This window comes from Oryctolagus cuniculus, chromosome 2, assembly GCF_964237555.1.
Source record: "Oryctolagus cuniculus chromosome 2, mOryCun1.1, whole genome shotgun sequence".
NCBI classification, from domain to species: Eukaryota; Metazoa; Chordata; class Mammalia; order Lagomorpha; family Leporidae; genus Oryctolagus; species Oryctolagus cuniculus.
Window position 1 is genome coordinate 63,601,694 of NC_091433.1, and position 26,076 is coordinate 63,627,769.

The following is a 26,076-nucleotide window of genomic DNA, read 5'->3' on the forward strand; positions in this document are numbered from 1 at the left end:
GCTAACTTCAATAATCATTGAAACATGATTTGAATTTTCTGTAATGGGGTGAAGGAGGGGGTAGCCTTGAGTTTCCATCAGCTGCCATTCTCCAGAGACCAAGGTATCGCGATGTGAATATCATGGTCCCATTTCAACCAGTTATAAATTTCAAAGCCTAGTATGGCTGCCGCGTTCTGCTTATAATTTGACCTGAATTTCTGTTGTAGTTGACATTAAAAGGTCCCATGGAGTAGAGAAAGTTGTACATGGCAAAGCAAAAAATGCTCATTCTGGAGGCTTAGGTTTACGTAAAATCCTATAGTTGGGTTCCTACAAAGCTACAAGTTAAGCAGTGAGACGATTCCTATCTTTAGTTAAGAGCACACAGACTGACACCCCCTGGTTTGAAACCTATGCTTCCCAGCTTGCTCTTCATCAGGAAGCAGCTCATGCAGACAAGGAATTGTAGAAGGGGGTGGCCGTGACTGATGCCACCACGTCAGAAGTTTAGATGAACTTCTTTGAAAGGTAAAACTGACAACAAATGGGGAAGTAAACCATTATGGTTTCCTTTAAAAAAAAAAAAAACACTGCCTTAAGTGTCTTAATTTTCATGTTTTCTGTCCTTGGTGTGTTATAAAGATATTTAAAACATTACTTGGGGCCAGTGGCGCTGCTCACTAGGCTAATCCTCCGCCTTGCGGCGCCGGCACACCAGGTTCTAGTCCCGGTCGGGGCATCGGATTCTGTCCCGGTTGTCCCTCTTCCAGGCCAGCTCTCTGCTGTGGCCAGGGAGTGCAGTGGAGGATGGCCCAGGTGCTTGGGCCCTGCACCCCATGGGAGACCAGGATAAGTACCTGGCTCCTGCCATCAGATCAGTGCAGTGCACCGGCTGCAGAGGCCATTGGAGGGTGAACCAAGGGCAAAAGGAAGACCTTTCTCTCTGTCTCTCTCTCTCACTGTCCACTCTGCCTGTCAAAAAAAAAAAAAAAAATTACTTGGGAAACAGAAATTCCTGACACAGTCATGAGCCACAACCCTGTATATATCAATACTACCATTTAGAATCCTTAAGTATACTATTCCCAAGGGTTAATTTGACTTTGTAATACACATATACTTTGGCTTAAATGCAAATAAACTAAGCATTGAAGGACATAATGTATTCACATGCAGGGTGTTGTATTACATAGATTTACCAGTCACACAAGATTGGTATAACCAGTACAATAGCCAACTTTTATCTGGGGAGTGCCACTGTATGTATTGTGTAATAAAAATTATACAGCACAAATAAAGGCAAAATAGCTGGGAAAACAAGTGCAGGGAGAGAGCTGAGAAAGGATTGTAAAATATCTTTAGGAATATTAACATACATTATTGGCTACACTTTTCCAGCTTTATTCTTCTGACACATTGTCTATATAGTAATGTTTTCATTGTTCACTATCATTTAGGGACATAGTGCACAAGCCATCTACCTGTAAAATCTATAGTTTCTTTTGACAGGATTGTTGCTGTTATTCGGTGTGTGTCAAGTATGTTAGTTGGGTGGTGAATTTATAGCATATACAATAATTGGCTTTCCTAAACACCCTCCTTTAGAAAAACAGAATGAACTCTAATAGCAGTGAGAAGCACTGGAACACACGTTCTGGTATTCTGAGACAAAGAGCAAAGCTTTCTGAAACATCTGCCCATTATATCAGTCCTGTTTGTTAGAAACACCCTTATGATGATTACCCCAAATTTTTTGTGGCCATCATGTCTGGGGTTATCTCTCCCAATTGTCTATAGCTTTTCCTAAAGTAGATTGTGTACTTTTGTCTTTTCTGGTGGCGATTTTTTGGCATATTTAGATTTGGTAGTGTACTCGTTATTTCTAAGACTTATTGCAGTGTTTTCATTGTTCAGTGTGTTCTCCTTTTGTTTTTCCCATTTGTGTTTTCCTTGATATTGGCAAACTCATTTGTTCTTGTTCTTCCAAGCATGCATTTTGAATGCCCCCTCCTTAATTATGGCGGGGGAGGGGTTAGTAGCTATTAGTAGATATGTAGCTATTAGTAGAATCTAGCTTTTAAAATTTGTTTTCCCTCCCTTAATTTATAAATATTTTAATCAATAATGTATCTGTTATTTCCCAAGTGAGCCCTAAGGGGGATGTCTGATGGCCTCACACAAGCCATTCCAGGAGAACAGCCACTCTCAACAGCTGACACCAGTGAGCCTAGCTCGTCTCTCCCTCTCCGGAGCCCCTGTATTTTTAGGTTAGCCAGCAATGGCATACTCACTCCATCACTGAACCAATGAAATTGATGTGTTGTGCAAGTTCCCTCACTCCCTTTTTGCTGAACTTGCACTGTATCGCCCACTGCATATTCAGTCAGAAGCTAGCCTGGAACAAAAAGCCAGCCATCAGAGAAAAAGACTGTCTGTCCTCACCGTAGTAATTGCACTCGATCAGCATCAGCTCTGCATCAATAATTAGACAGGGACCCAATAATTATGTTGGCAGTGAAACAACCCAGTCAAAACTTCAATGATTTCCATGGCGCACTTGTCCAAGGGTGGAAACCCACACTGAAGATTGATGCTCCCGCCTTCCTCACAGTATCACAGATGATTAAGACCTGGTGCCCTTTGCATTGTTTGCAACGGTTCATTCCAGTTGTTGCCTTTCTCACCAACTAAAGAACCACACTTGCTTTCATATATGACATACTTGGTTTTAAAAATCTAATTAAAACTTTCTTTTTGGTCCTTAGGTAGAAAGATGGCTCTGCTGAGATGAGCTCTTAATTAATGCACTGAGAGCCTGCGAGTCCCACCTCTCAACAGGAATGATTGACGTCCAAGGATACATAAATTACACTAATTGAGCTCTGCCTCCATGTAGGCTTTCCACAGCCAACTCATCAGAGAAGCTAGGTGAGTAGACCAGCATAAAAAGTTATCTCAATATGTTCTATGCTTTCCCAAAGGGGGGAAGAGGAACTTTCCAGACTGTTGCACATTTATTATCACAGAAGGCAGTTCTTTTCTCCAGTTTTAAGATGTAGGTTTTGTGTTGTAGGGTTTTTTTTTTAATTATAAAAATTAGCATTTTTAACATAGCCATTTAAATTTAAATAATCACATTCTCTTCCCAATTTCTAGGCAGCAAAACTTGCAAGCCAATTACAGTATGCAAAAATCACTTGGCATCATTTGTTGATAATAAATTGTGTTGCATAGCAACCAACGCATATGTTATAGAGGGATTGTTTGAAATCAAATCCAATCTTGGTCTCCGAATTTGGTTGTTAGAAATTTACCTCGTTGTAAACACACCTAAACCTCAGCCTCAATCAAGGAGCACACTGAAATACTTATTTTTTTGCTTATTTCATTCAAAAAAATTTTATAGGTATTCTAAGACTCCTACTTTCTTGAAATTTAATATGCCATCTGGTATAATCTAGATGACCTATTACTGCAAAATGAAATTCATGGCAGAGATGTTAAAAATAAATACAATTATACTATATTAGATATCCCTGTTTATACATAAGTTTTCAATGACAATTTATTTTAATGCCTTAACAGTTATGAAAAACTCAATTATGTTCAGGAGGAATTTGAGAACTTCAGTATATTTAATTATCTATTTAAAAATATCACCAGAATACCTGTATCATTCAGGTAAAATATAAAATATTGGACTGAATTTTACTGTATAAACTTTTCAAGTAAGGTAAGGCATGGAAACAATAAAAAAAATCTATGTTAAGAAATTATAAGCAAAAAGTGATATACCAAAATGAATAGAAGTAGTAAAAGCAAATGATGAAAGAAAAGAAAAACCTACCAAGCAATAGAAATATTACAGTCATAATAAAGACACTGAAGATAATAAATTAGCAAACCTACACATTCCAAAAATCAGCACTAAACAAAAGTAGAGAAAAGGGAGCAACAGGGCACAAGACTAGATGCAGAAAATCCTTAGGGGGCCACCACGGAACTACTAACAAAAAGCAGAAGGAATTCTTTTGTGACTTTGGATTTCTTGAAACATCCAGAAAAACATGTGGCTCCCACACTTTCTTTCCACTCCACTGCACTTTGCTGCACCTACTGTTTCAAATTGGGAAAAATGTGGAGCCCCACTTAAAAAGAAAATCATAAGATGGCTACATTTCTATCAAAATAGCTTTATTATTACCTGTGAGAAAACCTGAAGTGGAGAAAAATTGAGGGATCAAAAAATCCTGAGCTTATAATCTTGTAAAAAATATAAAATGCTTTTAACATTGAGACTATCTCACTATGGCTGAAATAGAATAAAAATAGAATAGCTTCTTACCTGTAACATATTTTTGTAATTTGGTGGCTAACAGTATCTCAATTTGATGTATCAAGGCTATGGAAATACATATAATGTATTACATTTATGTTTAAAGAATAATTTCAGTGCAATGCACAGCAAATATATACCATGAAAAGCTGAAGTGTTACTTTTATTTCTGTCCTTGTGTGTGCATACCACATTCCTTCATTGTAGATTATATGCTAAGCAAGGTATGATACTTCAGATGGTTTTCTATGAAATTATGCTTGAAATGACCTAAATCTATTGTTATCTCTTGGGAATTTATGTGTTTAATAATCATGAAAAGGCAGTATCACTGTGTGCTTCATTAGTCTCCTATCTGTAGAAATATTTATTAGTAGGAAAAGTAACCATATGTTCAAAACGTTGGCAAATAATTCTGCTTGAATTCACTGGTTTTTAATGCACTTTAACATTACTCTTTCGATGAAACCTCAGTGTGTTTTAACAATACTACTTTGGTGATATCTGAGGCTACAAGTTGGTGGAATGTACCTTAATTAATATCAACTTTTTTCTTCATATGTCGTGTGTAGTAATGAAAGCTCTGAGGCCTGACAGAAAACCGTAGGTCGTTACAAAATGGGGCACATTCTAGCCAGCGTGCCTCAGATGGAACCATTAATGTAATAATCCATCACTCAAGCCGAGAAAATCCGCTCACTCTCCTGTTTCTGAATGTGGCTGACCAGAGCCAAGTTTCCAGTTATGACATTACATCACAACCATGCTGTTGTTCATTGATACATGAACAGACGTGACAAGAGACCCACTGATCACCCTCTAGCTACTTGCAGTGGAAGAAAACCTCAGTAAACTCTTCTCTGATCTTCAAAACAGAGCACTTATCTTGTACTTACAGCTTTGATCGTTTGTTGGGGAACTTATATTATTTCTTCATTTAGCATTCATATAATTCTTCAGATGTGGGGCTATTCAGTTAGCTGGGCAATTTGTTATTCCACTACTGTTTGATCTCTGGGTTAATTACTCGCTTGTAACTTTAATAGCAACTTTAAAAAATGGGTGGGTTTATTTAAAATAATAGTTTTTACCTTGTTATAAAACAAATATAAAGAAAAAACAACAAATGTCCTCTAATATCTGATTATCTCCCTGCCAATATAATTTATGTCATTATAATTTTCACTTATGAAAAGTAGTGACATCTCCAGTTAGGAAAGAAAAACACAAAAATTGACAACTGTTCCTCTCCTCTGTTTTAATTACTAGTTACAATTTCTTAATACTTCTTTCCTAGACATGCATGTCCCTTTAAATATCTACTTATTGTTTATGTATTCACTTGACAAATATTTAGGTTTTTTTTTAACATACCAGATGCTATTATTGTACAAGGGTGATAACACTGGGCAAAGAAAATTTAAAAAAGAAAACGATTTTCTGGACCTCATAAAGCTTATTTTCTTATGGGAGGAAACAGAATGAGTAAGAATACATGTGTGTGTATGTGTGTGTGTATTTGAGACAGAGGGAGGTAAATACTATGGAGAAAAACAAAATTGAGAACACAATTAGAATTGTAAGTAAGGAAAGTCTTATTAAGGAAATGCCATCTGAGAGAAGACTTGAATGAGATGAGGGCAGAAACCCTAAGAATCTCTGGGGCAAGAGGTCGTAAGTGGAAATTTCTGAGAGAGAGTGAGTGGGAGGAGGCTAGGAGATCAAAGCGGAAGGGAGCCGGGCTGCTGGAGCTAGAATAGGCAGGAGTGTGGCTAGAAGCAGGAGGGTAGGGGAGGCACACGGATGACTGAAGTTGCTAAGAAATTGGAATTTGTAGTCCATGTGAGACGGGACGTTTTAAAGACTTTTCCCTGGATGTGGAAAGTTGGAGGGTGTTGGGGACAGAGATGTCATGATCTGATGTTTGTTTTTTGAGGAACTTCTTGGACGCTGTGTTGAACAGACCAAAGAAGAGAAACAGCAGACAGGGATGTTAATAAAGAGGCCATTGTGCTAACCTGGGTGAGAAATGATGGTGGCTTGAACCAAGGTGGTAAAGAAGGAAGTAGTAATATGTGGTTTTACATCCCACATATATTGTGAAGACAGTGTCACCAAAACTGGTGATGAATTGAGTCTCAGATGAGAGATCCAAAAGAGCCAACAATGACCACAAACTTTTGATGCAAATCTCTAGAGCGATGGAGTCATACTGCTACTGGGATAGGGAAAACCAGTAGGAACAAGTTGGCAGGGCTCAATTTGAACCTGTTATTTTGAGAAGCCTATTAGCTGTTTGCTTGGAAATGTGAAGTGAATCACAGATTTGGGAATCTTTTTGTGGATCCTGTTTCAAGATAGGAATTTAAGAATTCTAATTCTAAGCATGTAGGCATTTAAGTCACCTGGTTGGGTACAATCACAAAAGTGATTGGGTACAATCACAAAAGTGATTGTGGAGGTCGGCGCCGCAGCTCACTAGGCTAATCCTCTGCCTTGTGGCGCCAGCACACGGGGTTCTAGTCCCGGTCGGGGTGCCGGATTCTGTCCCGGCTGCTCCTCTTCCAGTCCAGCTCTCTGCTGTGGCCAGGGAGTGCAGTGGAGGATGGCCCACGTGCTTGGGCCTTGCACCCCATGGGAGACCAGGAGAAGCACCTGGCTCCTGCAATCAGATCAGTGCGGTGCGCCGGCCGCAGCGCACCAGCCGCGGCAGCCATTGGAGGGTGAACCAACGGCAAAGGAAGACCTTTCTCTCTGTCTCTCTCTCTCTGTTCACTCTGCCTGTCCAAAAAAAAAAAGTGATTGATTGTGGAAAGAGAAAAAAGAGTGAGCCATGGCTTGAGCATGGGTACTTCCTCGACTTGAAGAATACAAAACTCTGACCACTAGCAGACAAGTGGCAGGAAACCAGAAATGGGTGGTTTTCTAGAAGGTAAGAAGTAGCCACTTGTAAAAATCTGTCTTTTAATGGCCGGCGCCGCAGCTCACTAGGCTAACCCTCCACCTAGCGGTGCCGGCACACCGGGTTCTAGTCCCGGTTGGGGAGCGGGATTCTTTCCCAGTTGCCCCTCTTCCAGGCCAGCTCTCTGCTGTGGCCCGGGAGTGCAGTGGAGGATGGCCCAAGTGCTTGGGCCCTGCACCCCATGGGAGACCAGGATAAGTACCTGGCTCCTGCCAACGGATCAGTGTGGTGCGCTGGCCGCAGCGTGTTGCCACGGCAGCCATTGGAGGGTGAACCAATGGCAAAAGGAAGACCTTTCTCTCTGTCTCTCTCTCTCACTGTCCACTCTGCCTGTCAAAAAAAAAAAAAAATCTGTCTTTTAATCGGGAATATGAAGACAGGATTGAATGAGCAATGTTAGTTCCTCGCTGGTTTGCGGAGAGAAGGAATCTAATGGAGTAGGCCCAAGAGAATGAAAGAAGTTGAGAGAAATCTGTGTTGCCCACGTGTTTGAAGGAATGGAGCTATGAATAGTGATTCATAGATGAGATGATAGCTAGTGGCAGAAGGTGGGGAGTTGGTTACTTTTTAAAGATAAGAATAGTGATAGTTTTATATTTGTTCACGGAGAGTGGGAAACCCATGATGGAAGAAAGGAAGAACTGTTGATGTTCTTAGATACACCGTGGTATTGGGCCTGATGCGAACGTGGAGGGGTGAGTCACTGAGGAGAACGTGGTGTGAATTAGCACAAGTGCAGAACGGTGGGTGACAAGGATGGAGCTCATGCAGGATCTCATCTAGTTTCCTTCTCTAATTTATTTTTCATTCAATGAGCAAGGTCATTGGCTGAGACTGAGAGTTGTGGAAGAGATTTGAGGACAGAGCTAAGTGTACGAAACAGTGATTGGGGAGACAGTATAAATGGAGTGGGGAAATAACCTGGTATCCTGGAAGCACAGAGGTACCATGGACGCTAGTGCTCACAGATGGAGGGCGAGACCAGTCCATATGGTAGGCTGGCTGTGTTTGGCGTGTGGAATTATAGAAGTGCAGATATGGAGCAGAAGGACAAGTGAGTTTGTCAATGGTAGGATGTTGCCAAGGAGAAGCTCAGGGGGAACAAGGGAGTTGACAGTGTGTGTGTCAGGATGTGATCACAGTCTAGGATTGTGACATTTAAACTGCATAAGCAGATAAGTGAGGTGGTGGGAGCCAGAGGAATGGCTTTGGAATCTAAACATTATAGGTATAGTTGTAGAATGAGTAAACAAGCTGGAATGGTAGAAGGAGATGTGTGTTAAAGAGTGTGATGCCAGACAGGCGTTTGGTGCAAGAATTAAGATGCTGCTGGGAATGCCTTCATCCACATTGGAACACCTGGGTTTGAATCCCAGCTTGGCTTCCCATTCCAGCATCCTGCTGATGCACACCTGGGAGACAGCAAGTGATGGTCCAAGTAATTGAGTCACTGCTACCCACCTGGGATACTTGGATTGAGTTCCAGGCTCCTGGCTTCAACCTGGTCCAGCCCTGGCAGTTGCAAGATTTGGAGAGTGAACCTGTGGTGGAAGATACCTGTCTCTGTTTGGCTCTCTGCCTTTTAAATAAATTAGCAGATAATCTTTAATTTAAACAAAAAAGTATGGGATGCTAAAAGTTAAAGCAATGGAGACAACTCAGTTATTCATAGTGAAAGCAAAATCTAGATTCGTGGCCATGTAAGTGGTTAAAAGTAGAGCACGGGATCTTTGACACTCAGAAGTGGTGACCATGATGTTAGAAATATCAGTATCGATATTCAGTCGCCCAGAATTTTGACAGGAGGAATGTTGGAGAGATTGACAGTAAATCCGAATAGAAAACCTTTAAGAAAGTGTATGTGTTATTGGGGGATGGGGGGAGAGTGCTGTAGATGATTACAAATGGATGTAAATTGTATGTAGGCTAAGGATGTGCAATTCAAAAATAGGGTATTGAAGGAGAGAAAGGGGGTTGTGGCCTCTAAGTCGTCATAAGGAACAGATGCAGGCACTTTTTCTTTGGCTGCAAACTCCCTATTTCTAGCTACTTAATTATCTATGTATCTTGCTCTACCGCAACACCTTTCATTCTAGTTGATGATCTCTAAAACAAACAAAAGCCCTATTTGTTTCTCTAAGTCCCTGTTTCCTGACCTGTTTGTTCTCCTACTGATCAGCACTTTTTTTTTTTAAACTTACACGGTATAAAAGATATTTATAATTATTGTTTTGCATATTGCTTTTTCTTTTCTTCTGTTGCATTTTATGAACACAGAGATATATGATTCATTCTTTTTAACAGCTGCTTACTTATGGCTGTGCCAAAATTCATTTAGTCAGTACTTTTTTCCACTGATGTAGTCTTTCCTTTCAATTTGTAATCTCTGCCTGTGTATATATTTAAGAACTTGTGCTGCTATACTAAAGGTAATTCCCATTGCTGGGTCAAAGATCATGTGTATTTAAAATTTGCTTATGTATATACCCTTATTTGCCTTCTACTAAGATATTACAAGCTTAATATGTCCACCAACAATGAGTGAGGAAGCTACTATCTTCATACTCTCACTCTTACCAACATCACTGATTAAGCATTTTGATTTCCATTTTGGCAAAAAAGAAATCTTTCCATCTGTTTATTGGGCATTAGATTTGTTCTCTTTCTATAAAATGCCCTTGCTATTTTTTTGACTCTTTAAAAGTAAATCGATCTTTTTATTTTGAAGTCATTGTAGATTCTCATACAGTTGTAAGAAATAATACAGAGAGATACTGTGGACCTTTTACCCTATTGCCCTGAATGTAAATGCCTTGCAAAACTTAGTGTGCTATCACAACCAAGATAAAGACATCAATACCATCAATAAAATACTTTTTCCCAATTTTTTGCCCATTTTTCTACCATGATCATCTTTTTATGACTGATCTGAATTGTTTTCTTGAAAGTTAAAAATTATCTTTTCACACATGTTAAGTGTATATATTCTGCCAGATTTTTATTTGCCTTTTCATTTCATTTATGGCATTCCTGGCAAATTTTTTTCAATTGTTTCTTTCCTTAAGATTTCTGGGCTTTGCAGCCTTCTTGGAAAAATCTGTCACTTTTGTCAAGAAATTTACCTTCTAGAACATGCATGGTTATATTTTTCACTTTAAAATTTAGATTCATTTGAAATTTATTTTTGTGCAAAACATTAGGTAAAGGCCCAGATTTGTTTTTTCTTCAGTTACCCAGTTTTTCCTATTCCATTTATTTCAGATAATACTTAGTTTATAAGCAAATTTCCCTATGTGTTTGTGTTCATTTCTGAGCTTACATTAATCTCTGTCATCCTCTTCCATGTCTTCTCCAGTATCAGCCATTTTGATTACTGTACCATTGTAATCCACCTTACTACTTGATAAGACTTACTCCTCAACACTTTCTCTCCTCCCTAAGAATTCTTCTAGCAATTTTTAAATACTTATTTTTCAACCAAAAATAATTGAATAATTATGTCAATTTAAAAATCTGTTGATTGTTTAAAATTTGAATTATTAATAAATTCTGAGATATATTTGAGGAAATTCACTATCATTGTACCATATATATGATACATTTTACCATTTATTGTCTTGAGTTTTCAGCAGAGCGTTAAGGTTTTCTTACATAAGCCTTACACATTTTATATTTTAAATACATGTACAAATGTATAGTCTTTGGCATTAATTTGATCAATAGAGAAAATATTAAACACTCAGATGTCATCCAACTCATTGCACATTGCTTTATAGATACTGGACTATTATTCCTCTATCTAAGGCACTTGTTCCCAACATAAAATATTTTACCCATATTTTTGCTAGTGGCAATTTGTACAATAGCCAGAAGGTAAGTATAGGAACAGATTTTTCATGTTTCCAGAATAAGGTATACCTGAAATGAGCATCCTATATACATGGGAAGAGTAAGTTGTAAAAATAAAATATGTTAGGTTGGATAATCATCTATAATGTTAACAGTCCAATTGCTTGTCATGTAGAGGAAGGTTGTGCTTTAATTAAGCAATAAGACATGACAAGGTGTGAATTATGGAGTAATAATTCTTGTCTAGTATATTGTTAGACAAGAGGCCGAGGGCCAGGTGTCACGGCGTACACCATGCATAAATTATTACACTGTAATTTAATTCTAAAACATTAAAGAATAATTCTAAAATATTATTTTTGGTAAATTAGAAATATGAGTTAAATATATTTCTTAAATTCTATGTTAGATGACATCTACTATAATACTGTAAGGTCAAGATGCTTAAAGCATTTCCCTTCAGCAAAATAAAGCAAGAAAACATACTAAAGTGGGTTTCATAATTGATTATTCTCTAAAAATATTGTTACAGATGAGGTTTATAGGTAGAAGATAGATTAATTCGACTTTTCCCTTATGATTAGAAAAAGATGGTGGGGGGTGTGTTTTGAGAAATTTTAAGAGGGGTCCTCTTTGGCTTTGTTCTTCACAAAGTAGCACTAACAAATAAATAACTCTAACATAAATCTTCCTCAGGAAAAAAATGCGGCTCTACAACACCTTGACAAGATGTAGAGCAATTTTTACAGAATTTTGGGTTCTTTTAAAATCAGTGTGATTTGTAATCCTAACAGTTTCCCCTGTAACATACCATTTCTAAGGTCCTCTTTTGTAAAGACATTAAAACAGATCTCTTATCACAAGAAAACACATTGTTTGAAATGCTGCTTTTTAAAAAACGAAAACTCATTTTCTGCCCATTCAAAAGAAAAAATGTTTGAGGGCGAGTATGTGACTGTAATAAAGAGAAAGTCTCGACTTGCTTTTCATCTGCAGAGCACTCTGGCGAGAAGTGTTTCAAAAGACGACTTCTTTTTAAAGTTGTTATACTTTTGTGCTTTCATTGCCAATATTGTATACTTTTAGGATGGTTGATGTGGTGGGCTCAGCTTCTTTTGTGAATATTGGAAGATGAAAGTCATATTACCTCAGACCATTGATTTAGTGTCATGTTCTCCTTTGTCTTTAAAGATGTATGTATGTATGTATGTATGTATTTAGAAAGCACAGAGACAGAGAGGGAGAAGCAAAGAAAGAGGGAGCACTTCCAACTGTTGGGTCACTCCCCAAATGCCCACATAGCTGGAGCTGGGTCACACCCAAGCCAGAAACCAGGTGCTCCAACCTGGTTTCCCACAGAGGTGACAGCAAGCCAAGTACTTGAGCCATAATCTGCCAGGTGCATTACCTGGAAGTTGGATGAGAAGTAGAGGCAAGACTGGACCCCAAGCAGTGCTTTAACACCTGCTTCCTCAGGTTCCTTTTTAAATTAGTATACTTTATCGTCAAAGTGTGGTGACCACAGGTAGCCTCATATACATATCAGTTGTCCTCAACAAGGTGTTTGTACATTAACTCCAGAAATACCCCTGCCAAAAATATGTCCCTCAATATCTAACCACAGTACTATTAATGAGTTATTCCTCAAAATTAATACTTGTGTCTCTAATAGTCACTTACTAAAATAGATGTGCTCCCTTGTCAGTGACAGGGAACCCAGTTATCAGCTATCTCTTGGCAGGGATTATCTTTTTCCCTTAGTCCATACAGAAAGCACAGAGGAAACAGAATACAGGAAAGGAATGCTGTGTTGGACAGGAAAGAGGAAGAGTATGGCTATGAAAATTGGCCGAGATACTAAAGATCCTAAGGTACTGGAAGAAGACTAGAAAGCACATTTTGTTGCCGGCGCCGTGGTTCAATAGGCTAATCCTCCACCTTGCGGCGCCGGCACACCGGGTTCTAGTCCCGGTTGGGGCGCCGGATTCTGTCCCGGTTGCCCCTCTTCCAGGCCAGCTCTCTGCTATGGCCAGGGAGTGCAGTGGAGGATGGCCCAGGTGCTTGGGCCCTGCACCCCATGGGAGACCAGGAGAAGCACCTGGCTCCTGGCTCCTGCCATCGGATCAGCGCGGTGCGCCGGCTGCAGCGGCGGCCATTGGAGGGTGAACCAACGGCAAAGGAAGACCTTTCTCTCTGTCTCTCTCTCTCACTGTCCACTCTGCCTGTCAAAAAAAAAAAAAAAAAAAAAAAAGCACATTTTGTTCATGTTTGAGGGGTGGCAGAACCTGAAGAGGAGGAAACAGAACTATGAATTCTTTAAGGCAGGCATGGACTATATCTTAGTGCTTGGTATGTATTCTAGAGGATGAAAAAGATAAGAAAATCGTATTTTCAGTTCTTAACAGTTGAATCAATTCCATCACATGTGCTAGTCCACAGGCCTATCATATAAGCAAACTAAAGGCAATTTTAGTCCCCTTTTTTCTCGTTTCTGTTTGGCAGATCTCGGCAAGACTGTTCTACTCGGTGGCTTCAATTACTCCTTTTCTAGAGAGACAATGCAAAAGTATTTTGTGTCAATTTTTTTGTGTGTCAAATCAACCAAAAGAAAGTACTCATTCTACTTCATGCCAGGACATTAATTAGCCTAAAATGTTCACATTGATAACATCAGAAGATTTCCAGGGCAGGGTTTCTTAACCAGAATATCACCTATTGGGTAGAGAGCCAAATAAAGAGTCCATTTTTTTCCCTCAGTCCTTCTCTGAGGTTTGTTAGATGAGTCTTGGGGCCACTGCTATGTCAGGTGGTTGGTTAAAAGGGTGACTACCACCCTAGAACGATCTTTAAAGGACCATGATATAAAATCACACTGCTGGCTTGTCACAAGGTTCAGTGTGTGACCAGGGTAAGTGAAAATTACCCCCTCTTCAATTTTAGGACAAGGGTGCTCAATTACGTTGGTGTCATTTTTGTACTTGTGTGTCCTTAATGTAAGCTGAATCTGCTTCTACAGAGATGTAACTATTTTAAAACATTTCAGCATACAATAATTTGTGAAAATAATCATTTCAGCAGTTGCTGCGTGTTCAAACTGGCGACATGGCTAAGTTTCAGCTAGTCATAGTAGCACCGCAGGGTGATAAAAATTGCTTTTTATAGGATTATGTTTGTTAGGATAAATTATTAGCCTGTATTTTGTGAATTAGTCTCGATTCTGGAGATTTACTAGCATGATCTCATACATGTTAATAACAGTGCAGAATTAGGGTTAATTTAGAGACGCAAATGGAAGCACACAGACACCCTCAGCAAATAAACGATGTGTCCAGTCTTTTAACCCAAGATTATGACTTGAAAGCCAAAATTATTTCCAGTGAACCATATGTTTGCTGCTGAAGTTAAACTAAGACTACTTTTAAAATTGAAACTAGCCATTACTAAAGTCTTCCAAAGAACAAAACAAAGTAACCTGCTGTTTTCTCAACCTGCAATCCAAGACTTAAATTTCTTTCATTATCCATTCTGGAAACTGTCCCCTTATAGTATTGGCATGCACCTTCTTTCAGGTGCTGATCAATTACCCATTTTCAAAACTGCAAGAGCAGAAGGGAAGTGCCGGCGCAACAAGCAGGAGCCCCGGCCACATCAGGACACAGCAGTCATTTCTGCAGAAAGGCTCGCTTGGTCTCAGCCAGAGAGTAGGAGCTGTCCCATTCCTTCACCTAGCTTTGCTTTTACTCCATGTAGATTAGTTGCTATTATACATTGCATACTGGAACTGACTGGAACTGAATGGTCCTTTTCATTGAGGACTTCCGTCATGATCCTTCTTGGGGATTGGCAGAGAATGACCTATAAATTAAGGACAGAGAAAAGAAGACACAGAGCCGGTGTCAAAACTGCCCTATCTGTGCCGGAGCCTACCAGGGTGTCTGTTAGAATCCATTACCTTGCCTCTCCTCTCATTTCCGAACATCAAATTCCTGATGATTATTTCAATTACCTTCACCAGATTTCCTTTTTTCTCAACACTTTTTCTTAAAATCCAGCAGCCGGGACTCACATTCCTAGTTCTGTCTCCTACAGGCAGTTGTTTGGGATATTCTCAATCGCAGGCTGTCTCCCACCCAGAATGTACGCCCCCATAGCAGCTCTGCAGAAGGAACACAGTCCTCATTTCTCACAAGATCATTCACCACGGAAGTTGCTCAGTCCCTTAGTACTGCATTTGAATTTAAGCTGGAATGCAAGTATCCATCATGACCAAAACAGAAGGCAGTAGTACTTATCTCACACTGCGGTAGTCTCGTTTTAGATTTGGAAAAGAGAATCGTGAACAACATACCCCCAGTTTTATTTTCTCAAACTCCTGCTTAGACAGCATAGAGCAGAAAGTCAAATTATGAAAAAGCAGAGTGAACACTTGCTAGAAATTTCTTATTTCCAAAATAGAAAAAAATTCATATGTTTAAAAATCATGACGCATAATGTGACCAAGAAGAGAAGCTCTGAAACTAAAAATAGGTTGGTGGCAATTTATTAACTGGTAAGACTTCGCGCATCTGCTGTAAAGAATTTAAAGCCTTTACCTACTGCTACTCACACCATAGAGATTTAGTGTTCATTGCTGAAAACTGACATTGGATACAAAAGCATCTGATTCTGACCCGTCTGCAATGCATTTCTCTGTCTAATAAGTGTTGCACTATTTATTTAAAGGAAATAAAAATTCCCCAAGATTAGAAGTGTAAAAAGTAGCCATGAAAGGCAGGAGAGAACTAAAATACGTGTGTAGAAACAGCCTCAAGACACCTAAAGGTAACGAGATCTGCATCTAGTACTTGATGAACTATAGATCAGGTGTTCATCACACAGAAATACTTTAAAAGTGAGGTTGCTTGGAATCCTGTATCATCAGACACCATCAAAGCATAAAAGAGAAAAATATCTCCCCCATGAAAGTGAGAGCAGAGGCAACCTATGCCATTGAATCCTTATCTCTTGGAATCCCCTCCCAGCTCTCCATAATTCAAAACAGGCAGGCAGCAGGCTGTACAGATGGAGACGCAACAGCCAGAGTCCGCATGGAGCATTATAGATCTGGCTAGTTGTCTAGTTAACAGTCAGCTATTTTTGGATAATACCCACAGTTGTTTTGCAAAAAAATAAAAAAAAGATGGATTTATCCCGAGTTCAGTATATAAAAATATTTGTAGAGGTTGGTGCTTGGATTGGAGCCATTTTTCACAAATTGAGACACTTGCTGATTACTCAAAGTGACTTCCTCTGCAATCAACAGTGAAGAGACTTTGTTGAAATGATACTGTAGATCCCATTAGTGGCATATTACACATTCTTAGGTCCCTAAAGAAATGTTTTAGGCACTGACTATTACGTGCTGGTAGTTTTGTTTGTTTTTTACTTGGAACAAGCAGATGGCAGAGTGGTTTAGAGACTTTGTTGGATGTCACACCCTATGGTGCTAGGTACGAGGGAGGCACCCTGTAAGTATGTGTACATCAAAATGATGGACTGGGATCCCTCAACCAGCATGCAACTCAGGGGGAGCTCTCCAGGTAAGAGAATTCGGGAGTTTAATGAGGCTTGATTCATTTGGGTAGTGAAACAGTGTTGGGAAACAGGGAACTACAAGATTGGCAAGTGTGTTCCTGGAGAAAAAAAACTTTATAAATACAGTTGAGTTGGCAGACATTTAACCTATCTTAACGACTACACATCAGTTTACTAATCACAAATCTTCAGTGTAGTAACTGGACCAACAATCGCACTAGCACCACAAAAGCAAAACTGAGAGTAGCTATGATGGTTTCAACACCATTTAAAAAAAAAAACTTTATTACATTTAACGTAATGCCTACAACTCACTCGTTACTATGTTCGCTTGTCAGTGACGTAGTAGAAAATCAAATCCTTGCTCTCACATTTCTTATAATACAATAGGGAGTAAAAGACGAATGTTAAAGGACAAATATGTGCTTTAGATGTTTCAATTGAGAGTACAAGTATATTTGAGTGGAGAAGTGAGGCAATGCTTCATGGATAAGAAAGACTGTGAAATATGTCTTCAAAAGATAGGTGAACTTTCAAACGGTAAAGAAGAGAAAGGCCGCAACAGAGGGAATGAACATGGGGAGGTAAGAAATGATTCCCCAATCAACCAGAATGGGGCATGAGGCTTGTGACTGGGAGGTGAACGGAGATAAATGGAAAGGTAGGCTGTGCCGTATCCTCAGGGGCCTTCGATTGGAACACGCACATGACTACAGTCATGACTTTCAGTTCAGAGTAAGGCAATTCAGAAGTTTCTAACTGTCCCATAACAATTCATGTCTGACATTTGTTGTCCATTGTTAGTCAAGACCCTTAATTAATATGACCTACAACACCCAGAAAACTCAACTATCATTGTACAGTTGTAAGGTTGCCACTGCCATTGATTATTATTACCTTTCCAAAGTCATTTTTCAACATCACTTTGTTTTGTTAGAAAGTCATTCTCTTCTGCAAACCTGAGGGCCTCTGGCTGCCGGCGAGCTCTTTCTGGTTTCTCCTGCCTCAGTTTGCAGCTTGAGCTCCATGCCTGCTGCTTGGGCAGGTCTATTGCAAGGTGGCCAGTTTGTTAAAGGGGTGGAGTCCTGGGCCTTTCCACCTATCCCCAAAGCCACGTTTTGTTTACTTTCTTTTATTCCAATGCTAATTAAAAGGGAAGAGAGAAATTCTTCCTAATCTGCTACCCACTTATTTACAGTTCAGTTATTGGCAGAGTAGTTCATTAATTTTTTTATTGTGACCTTTTTAAAGTTTGCAAAATGCAAGTTTTTTAAAGAGTCTTTCCTTTTTTGGTACTCTCTCTCTTTCTTTCACTTTTTTTTTTTTTTTTTTTTTTTTTTGCTTAACCAAAGAATAATGAAGAAATTATTTTCTTGGTATAAAATGATTCTGGGGAAAGAATTTAGATTGTTCTAGACACAAATAAAAATTGAGCACATGTGCTGGGCTAGATGACTTGAAACTTAAACACAAAAAGTTCAAGTGGTCACTGAAGAACCAGACCATGTATTTACATTAATTGTGTGAAAACACTGTTTCTGGCCAAAGTCATTTAACTTCGAACTCAAACATGTATTCCAAAAGAGACCCTGTGACATCTGTGGCTCGGTGACAAGAAGCGGTAACATTCTGTCACTTCCTTCTCACTATTGTTGCTCTCCTGCTATTCCTACTCCCTGTGGCTTGTTGTGAGGATAGACTGCTCTCTGTAATAAGAAGTAGTCGATCAGACTTGGCTGGGTCTTGAGTTCAATGCTAGTTGTGCTTACTAGGTTGCCTGGATTTCTTTTTCTTTGTGCTGGGAAATAATGGTCCTGATTGGTATCTCTTTGTTTAATAAGAGTAGGCAGACTAATTATGTGATCCTTGGTATCCTGTCACCTCACCCCAAGCACAGTTGAAGGGCTCTTCTTCTATGTGAGGGTGTACCAAATACCTAAATAACTCTTGGTAAGTGTCTCGGCCAGAGGAGTTGGCCAGTGACCAAGAAAGCAAGTAAACACGTAGAAAAGCACACAGAATGAGGGGTGACTGGAGGGAAAACTTGCTCATGTTTTTTCCCATTGGCTTTCTTTATCTCATCAGGAAAGAACCCTAGTCCTCCTGGTGAACAGTGCAAGTGTCACCTCTCTTCTAGCCTGACTGCACAAATAAGGCGAAACGCAGCTGCAACTTGAAAGCGGGAGAAAAGGCAGTTGAGGTTTCATTTGGATTAGTTTATAACCAATACTTTCCAAGATTGTTTCTTTAGTAAATGAATATTTTCTTTGATTTTTTTTGCATCAAAACAATGCAATTTATCACTTTATATTTAAATAAAAGAACGGGAACCCAGGTAACAGGTGCTGTTGAGAGTATAAAATTCTAAGCAGTGTGCATCAAGGTGGCCCGTGCAGGCAACAGGAGTAATAGGAATGATTAAACCCTGTCGGATGGGGTTAGGTTTTTAGAGCTTCCTTGCCTCATGACAGGCTGTGACAGTCAAGTGGCGCTGAAGCAGAACAGACCCCGATGGCAGTTTGCTATGAGCAGAGCAACTGTCAAAACTGCTGTACAAAAGCAAACGTTAGGGATAACAACCAGCAAAGTTTGCAACCTGACTAACGCCAAGGCTGAGGGCTGGATGTCTCCCCCAAGTCAGCTCAGGGTGATTCTCTCTGTGGGGGGCCTTTCACTAGCAGGCCCAGGAATTGTCAGCTTTGCATGTTATAACGAAGCATGCCTTCTCTGTAAAGGACTCAACACGGTTCACACAACTCGCATAGGGTGCCAAAGCTCATGGGCCACCATGCAATGCCTATGTACTTCATCCTGTTTTGTGTCTAGGGCAATCGCATGCAGTCCATAAAGAGAAACTCTGTCCATGTGTGAAATCTAGTTCCAATTATGTCACCATAAGAATAGGTTACAGCACAGATGTAAACCTGCCATCACAAATAGGGTGAAATACTTCACACCCACAGCTGAAACAGTGAACTTAGCTTTGTCACCAGTTTCTTGAAAAGTTGGAGAAAAAAAATGACTTTACACCCATGTGGCTTCACAGGTTTTTATTAGAAGCCACAATAGACACGTTTCAGCAGCAGTAAATGAGAAACCTTTCGACGTTGTAAAAACATCGGGAGAGTTTCTCAGCCTCTGTCATCCTGCGGGAATTTTCCCACTGACTTTCCTTAGGTTGCAGGGAACCAGGAAATCGTCCGGTATCTCCGTCATCCACAGACTCCGTTGTAGCAGTGCACTCTGTCATATACTTCATGTGTAGGGCAGACCCAAAGGGAGGCTGTGATTCAAGTCTGCAGGGTGCTGGGTGTCTTCCCTTCGCTGAGGTCAGTAGGTTCCCGTGTAATATAAACAAGGAACTCTTCTCATATCCTGAAATTGATTCTTCTAAGAAAGCTAATGTGGACACCCTCACACATGCGTTACTACAGGCTTTAACAAGTTGGTGAGCTCAGCACAAATAATGTTGAGAGTAAGCAAAGGGGTTACCACTTACATCTAGTTGGTGAAAGCAGCGACTATTAATTTACAAAATATCTCGCGAATGAAAGATAATCTGCACATACCCATGTGCTTCAAATAATTCATGAGACCTTTGATTTAGAAGTTTCATCTTCCTTACCTGCAGCTGAACAGGCAAACAAAATCATTCCACTTTTACTGTTAGGAAAGAGAACGTATTTTTTAAAATGGTAGTAAATTAGCTTGTGCTGGAAGCATCTATTTTCTTGCCTTCATCACTGCCAACTCCCTCTGTTTTCTTTGATCTATGATTTGCAAGCTACTATTATTATTTATGTGTTCTACAATTACGACCAGTGACACCTCCCCTTCTCCAGCCCTAAGTCACAAATATGAAAGGAGTAAATGCTGTTTATTGTGACAGTCTGCCTTTTGTCTGCGGAACAATGACAAACTACACCACTGACAGCTCTGAGACTATTTTTACTACAGCACCCCCCTCACTTCTCAAGTGTTCTCCAGAATGTGACAATAGATGGACTTGAATAAAAATGCTTAGTGAGAAGCAGTTGCATTCATTTACCTCCCAATGAGCTCCTTTTGGGATATCTCTTGAATGAAGAACAGAAAGCCCATTTGAACATGTGAAAGTTTTCACACATCTTTGGGAAAGAGGAAAAGGATTCTTCTTAGTTTACTTAACAGGGAACTCTACCCACTAATACACTCACCGCTTTTCATATATTTCCTTTTAGAATCGCATAGTCTACAGGTAAGGCGAGGAGGGAATGCAGACCAGAGTCATTAATCAATTTTGGAGGGATTTCCGTTTGCACAGCCTGGGAACTTTTAGCAAAGCTGTAGTTGTATAAAAGGATTGGAAGGACCAAAAAGGGGTTGAGGTTTTCCACAAGACCTATACTAATTAGCTTTTTGAACTGGTAGGATGGCATGTTTACAGGATAATTGCATCTTATGGAAGAAGATCAATAAAGGATCACTGTGCCCTTTTATACCCAACTATGAGCTAAACGCAGCCTTGTAACTAGTGGACAGTCAACCTGCTTTCGTCTAATGTCAGTCAAAAAAGAGTCTCCAAGCCAACAGCTGGATCTGTTTTCCCAGAGATTGCATTTAGGGACATGAAGTTCCATTTCCTCTTGTTTTCCAAGGTTTGTGGGAGAAATATTCACCACCCTGCTCCTGAAGTTCCCCTCCTACAGGGATACATTAAATAAATAAATAAAAACTGTTTAATACCAATTCTCTCTATTGTTTGAAAAAAAATTTCTTCCCAAAACTGTTTAAACACTTCACCTTATTTTCATTCTTGGCTATGTGATCTTTTTTGCCAGCAGCGCTTAAATATTCAAAATACAGTTTAACCATTTAAAATCCATTGCACAGAATTTTAATTTCTTTGAAGAGAGGGAATGAATATGGGTGGAAAATACAAAATGAATTAATGTCAATACACCCTGCAAAAGTAAGAATAATAAAATGAGAAAACTAGGCAATGTATCATGTGGGTTTATCTAACGTAGGCACAAAAGCAAATCTGTTATGTGACAATAAATGTAAATGAGTGTTCCAGTAAAGAGCCAGAGACTCTCAGATTGGGATGAAAGACAAAACCCAACAGCTTACAAAGAGCATATCTAAAATAAGGCATTAAAAATGTTTGAAAATCTAAGGATAAATAAAATGTGCCTGGTGACTGTAAAACAAATAGAAAGTAGGAATTGCATTATCTATATCATCTCAAGTGGGATTCAAGGTTATATCCATTAAACAGGACAAAAGGAATACTATAAAAGTAGAAAACTTCATGTTCACAAAAATAAAAAATCAACTCTACCATGTAACTTTGGGGTCCAAAACACAAACTCCCAGAAGTCGGATAATACCAAATGATCATGCTGATTGTATTTGGAAAATTCTGAGAGTTGTAATTAAAAGAGTGGGAAAGAGCAGGGATCTGAATAATAAGACCTGTACGTATTCATATATGTTGCATGTGGATAGGCGGTAGAGGCATCAAATACCAGCAATTTAATAAATAACCCCATCATGCTCACTACCTGCTCCTACTCTTCTAGGATTTGTTACGTGAACTCCTGCGCTCTCCACAACAGCCTTTTTTTTTTTTTATTATTTGACAGGTAGAGTTACAGACAGTGAGAGAGAGAGACAGAGAGAAAGGTCTTCCTTCCATTGGTTCACTCCCCAAATGGCCTCCACGGCTGGAACTGCGCCGATCCGAAGCCAGGAGCCAGGTGCTTCCTCCTGGTCTCCCATGCAGGTGGCAGGTGCAGGGGCCCAAGCACTTGGGCCATTCTCCACTGCCTTCCCAGGCCATAGCAGAGAGCTGGACTGGAAGAGGAGCAGCCAGGACTAGAACCTGGTGCCAATATGGGAGGCCAACGCCGCAGGTGGAGGATTAACCTAGTGAGCCACGGCCGGCTCCACAACAGCCTTTTTTACAGATAAGGAAACTGAGACTCTGACTGACAGGGGAAACTTGCTCAAGGCCGCATGGCCACAATAGCAGAGCAGGACTTTTTTTTTTTTTTTTTTTTTGACAGGCAGAGTGGACAGAGAGAGACAGAGAGAAAGGTCTTCCTTATGCCATTGGTTCACCCTCCAATGGCCGCCGCGGCCAGCACGCTGTGGCCAGCGCACTGCGCTGATCCCACTGATGCAAACACAGGAGCCAGGTGCATCTCCTGGTCTCCCATGGGGTGCAGGGCCCAAGCACTTGGGCCATCCTCCACTGCACTCCCTGGCCACAGCAGAGAGCTGGCCTGGAAGAGGGGCAACCGGGACAGAATCCGGCGCCCCGACTGGGACGAGAACCTGGTGTGCTGGCGCCACAAGGCAGAGGATTAGCCTAGTGAGCCGTGGCGCCGTCCCAGAGCAGGATTTAACCCAGGTGGTCTGGTTCTAGGACCCATCCCATGATGCCTCAGAGAATATATGCTCTTCTCCCGCTCCATGGAAACACTTAAAGCTACTCATGAATTTGAATATAGAGATTCATGGACCACATTCTCTGTCCATAGGCCAATAAAAGCAAAAATCACCTTTGCCAACAACAGCAACAACAACAACAAACCTTCCTTTCTTCCAAAATGGGTGGAAAAAAAGAAAAAAAGCTAACAACTCCACCTGTTGATTTGAAAAGCTATTATAATTAATTTCTGGATAAAAAAGGATCCCCAAACTAAGATTAAAAATAATTTTGCAATAAAATTTGCCATAATTATACTTAATACATGACACTTTTCACTTACCACTCTATTATTTTTAAACTGCTCATAAAATTTCTAAATATTCTCCCTGATTCCCTTTATTTGCTCTAATCTAGTTACTGAGGTATATCTAGGTTGAATTTAATAGACCACAATTGGATAATTTCCCACTGTTAACACAGAATTAATTTTATACCTTTGTAAGTATATTTTATTTGTAGTTTAATTTCTCCTAAGTTGGATCTATTGTGGTTATGGTAGTGAGATGTCTAACCTAAAAACTCCAATCAGTGCCATTCCAGAAGTCATTTTATAGCTTCAAAGGGGAGAGAAGGTGATTTCTAGTCACTACCAAGAAACTTAATAAGTGCGATACAGCACATTTGACCAACCAGCTGGTGTTCCTTTATAATTTGTCCACTGCCACCTTCTTTCCTCTTGATAATCGTGAGGTTGAAGATGAGGTCTTCTGAGATTTTACTACCTTCTCTATCCCGGGTCTTTATCCTTGTAGATTATTGTGTTTCTTTGATATTTTTTTTCTTTGATTATCTCTCAACATATACACCTTCTGAATAATTACTTTGGCAAATCTGATCTGTAAATTGATATTTGTGATTAATTAAGTTCATTCTTTTAATCGAATTACTCTTAACATCTCCATATTATCTGTTATTTAGTCAAGGCAAGAGTTCACAGTTTTATTGATCTTTTTGTCTATCAATTATACTAAACTGGCTGGGAAAACAAAACCTCATCATTGTCATCTTCCAGTGTATTATCATTGGCATGGTTATTAATAGCTAAAATAAAAAATGTGTTCATACAGAAGAGAGGAATCATCTCTCATAACTGCCATATAAAGTCAGTAGCAAGGTAGAGCAGTGACGTTTAGAAATGAGGTCCACCATAAACAAATGTGCAGCACTGGATGGACTTGGTTAGGTGACTGATTTTCTGCACAACAAGACAACCCCTGTAACTTGTGCACCATTGTGTACTATTAAAATGGAGAAATAACACATTTTCTGAAACTTTTATCACTAACAGTGGACTTGCCAGAAAAACATTATTTGAAGCCTGGTTTTAAAGTACTCTTAATCTTCCCTCCATGATATTCCACTAAATTTATACATCTAAAACTGTATACATAATTCTATGTTTGCAGCTAAAAATGAGTGGCTTTTAAATTATAAAATCATATTATTTTATTATTCTCCTCACAATTATATTTGAAAAATCTTGACAGTCGCTGTAAGATTTACTAAAATATTTTAAATTTTGTGCTGCTTCCTATCAAGTATTCCCAAGCACTGAGTGTGGTGTCTGTGTGTGTGTGTGTGTATGCCATATATTAGGTTTGGGAGAAGATTAGAGATAATCTATTTTAAAATGTCTAGCATATTCCCTGGCACATAGGATTTAGATTTTTTTTTTTTTTTTGACAGGCAGAGTGGGTAGTGAGAGAGAGACAGAGGGAAAGGTCTTCCTTTTGCCGTTGGTTCACCCTCCAATGGCCACCACGGCTGGCACGCTGCAGCCGGCACACCACACTGATCCAAACACAGGAGCCAGGTGCTTCTCCTGGTCTCCCATGGGGTGCAGGGCCCAAGCACGTGGGCCATCCTCCACTGCCCTCCCTGGCCACAGCAGAGAGCTGGTCTGGAAGAGGGGCAACCGGGACAGAATCAGGCGCCCCAAACAGGACTAGAACCCGGTGTGCCGGCGCCGCTAGGTGGAGCCTAGTGAGCCGCGGCGCTGGCCAGGATTTAAAATTTAAAGAAAGAATCTAACTGCACAATATATTTGTAGGTTTTGGACTATAAATCTTCCAGCATCTGCAATACTAGTTCAAGAAAATACTTCTAGGTTGTAGTGACTCTTTATAATATCTTTGTTTTCATTGTCATATTGTAGCAGTCACTTTGTGAGTTGCTTGGACTCATTGAATTATAAATTCTCAGAAGCACTCTGAGCAGCACAGGACACACATGAAGATTACAAGTCTGTCCTGTTAGCATCATAGCTCACTGTAAGCATTTTCCTCCCAAGATGCAAGTAAGAGTAAAGAAAGGCCTCCTTTGAAAAGCTTCCAGGGTCATTGCGAAGTGATATTGGGGCAGTCTAAGGGCAGACTTTGGGTGGTTAGCCATAGACTAGACATCATGTTTCCGGTGAATCTCTCCTGTGCTGCCAACCAAGTAACAGCACAGGATAAAAACCTGAATGAATCAACACATTTTGTGTTCACTTAAATATCACCTGGATTTTCTCCTATTTCCCATTTTCACACTCCAAACCACTTCTCAGGGCATCGGTGTTTAGAACATCTTTCTTCCAGTTGAGCCCAGCTCACCAAGGCCCTGAAGTCTCCATCATAATGGCCACTGATTTGCAATGACTAGTCTTAGGCAAGCAGGTCAGCTCTCATTCAGGGCCAAGCAACTGACTTTAGCTGAAGTACAGTTTCCCTAAGTCTTAAGTGAGAAGCAGGGACAGACAGAAAACAGTGTTTGTTTCCACCACATCAAAACTGATTAGGAACATGCTTCCACATGGTCAACAACTTATCCCCAGTATCAAAACCTCTTCCTTACTGGAGACTTTTACAACTTAGCTTATAATAACTAGTAGAGGGGCCAGCACTGTGGCATAGC

At 39.9% G+C, this 26,076-nt stretch overlaps 1 long non-coding RNA gene across 1 annotated transcript in view; it reads left to right on the forward strand.

Moving 5' to 3' along the window:
- The window catches only part of LOC138848472 (uncharacterized), a 1,168,718-nt gene that overhangs the window by 861,394 nt on the left and 281,248 nt on the right, over window positions 1–26,076 (forward strand). Inside the window, exon 7 of the long non-coding RNA XR_011386289.1 lies at window positions 2,748–2,910. This is a non-coding gene — a long non-coding RNA (uncharacterized lncRNA). The remainder of the gene's footprint in view (window positions 1–2,747; window positions 2,911–26,076) is intronic.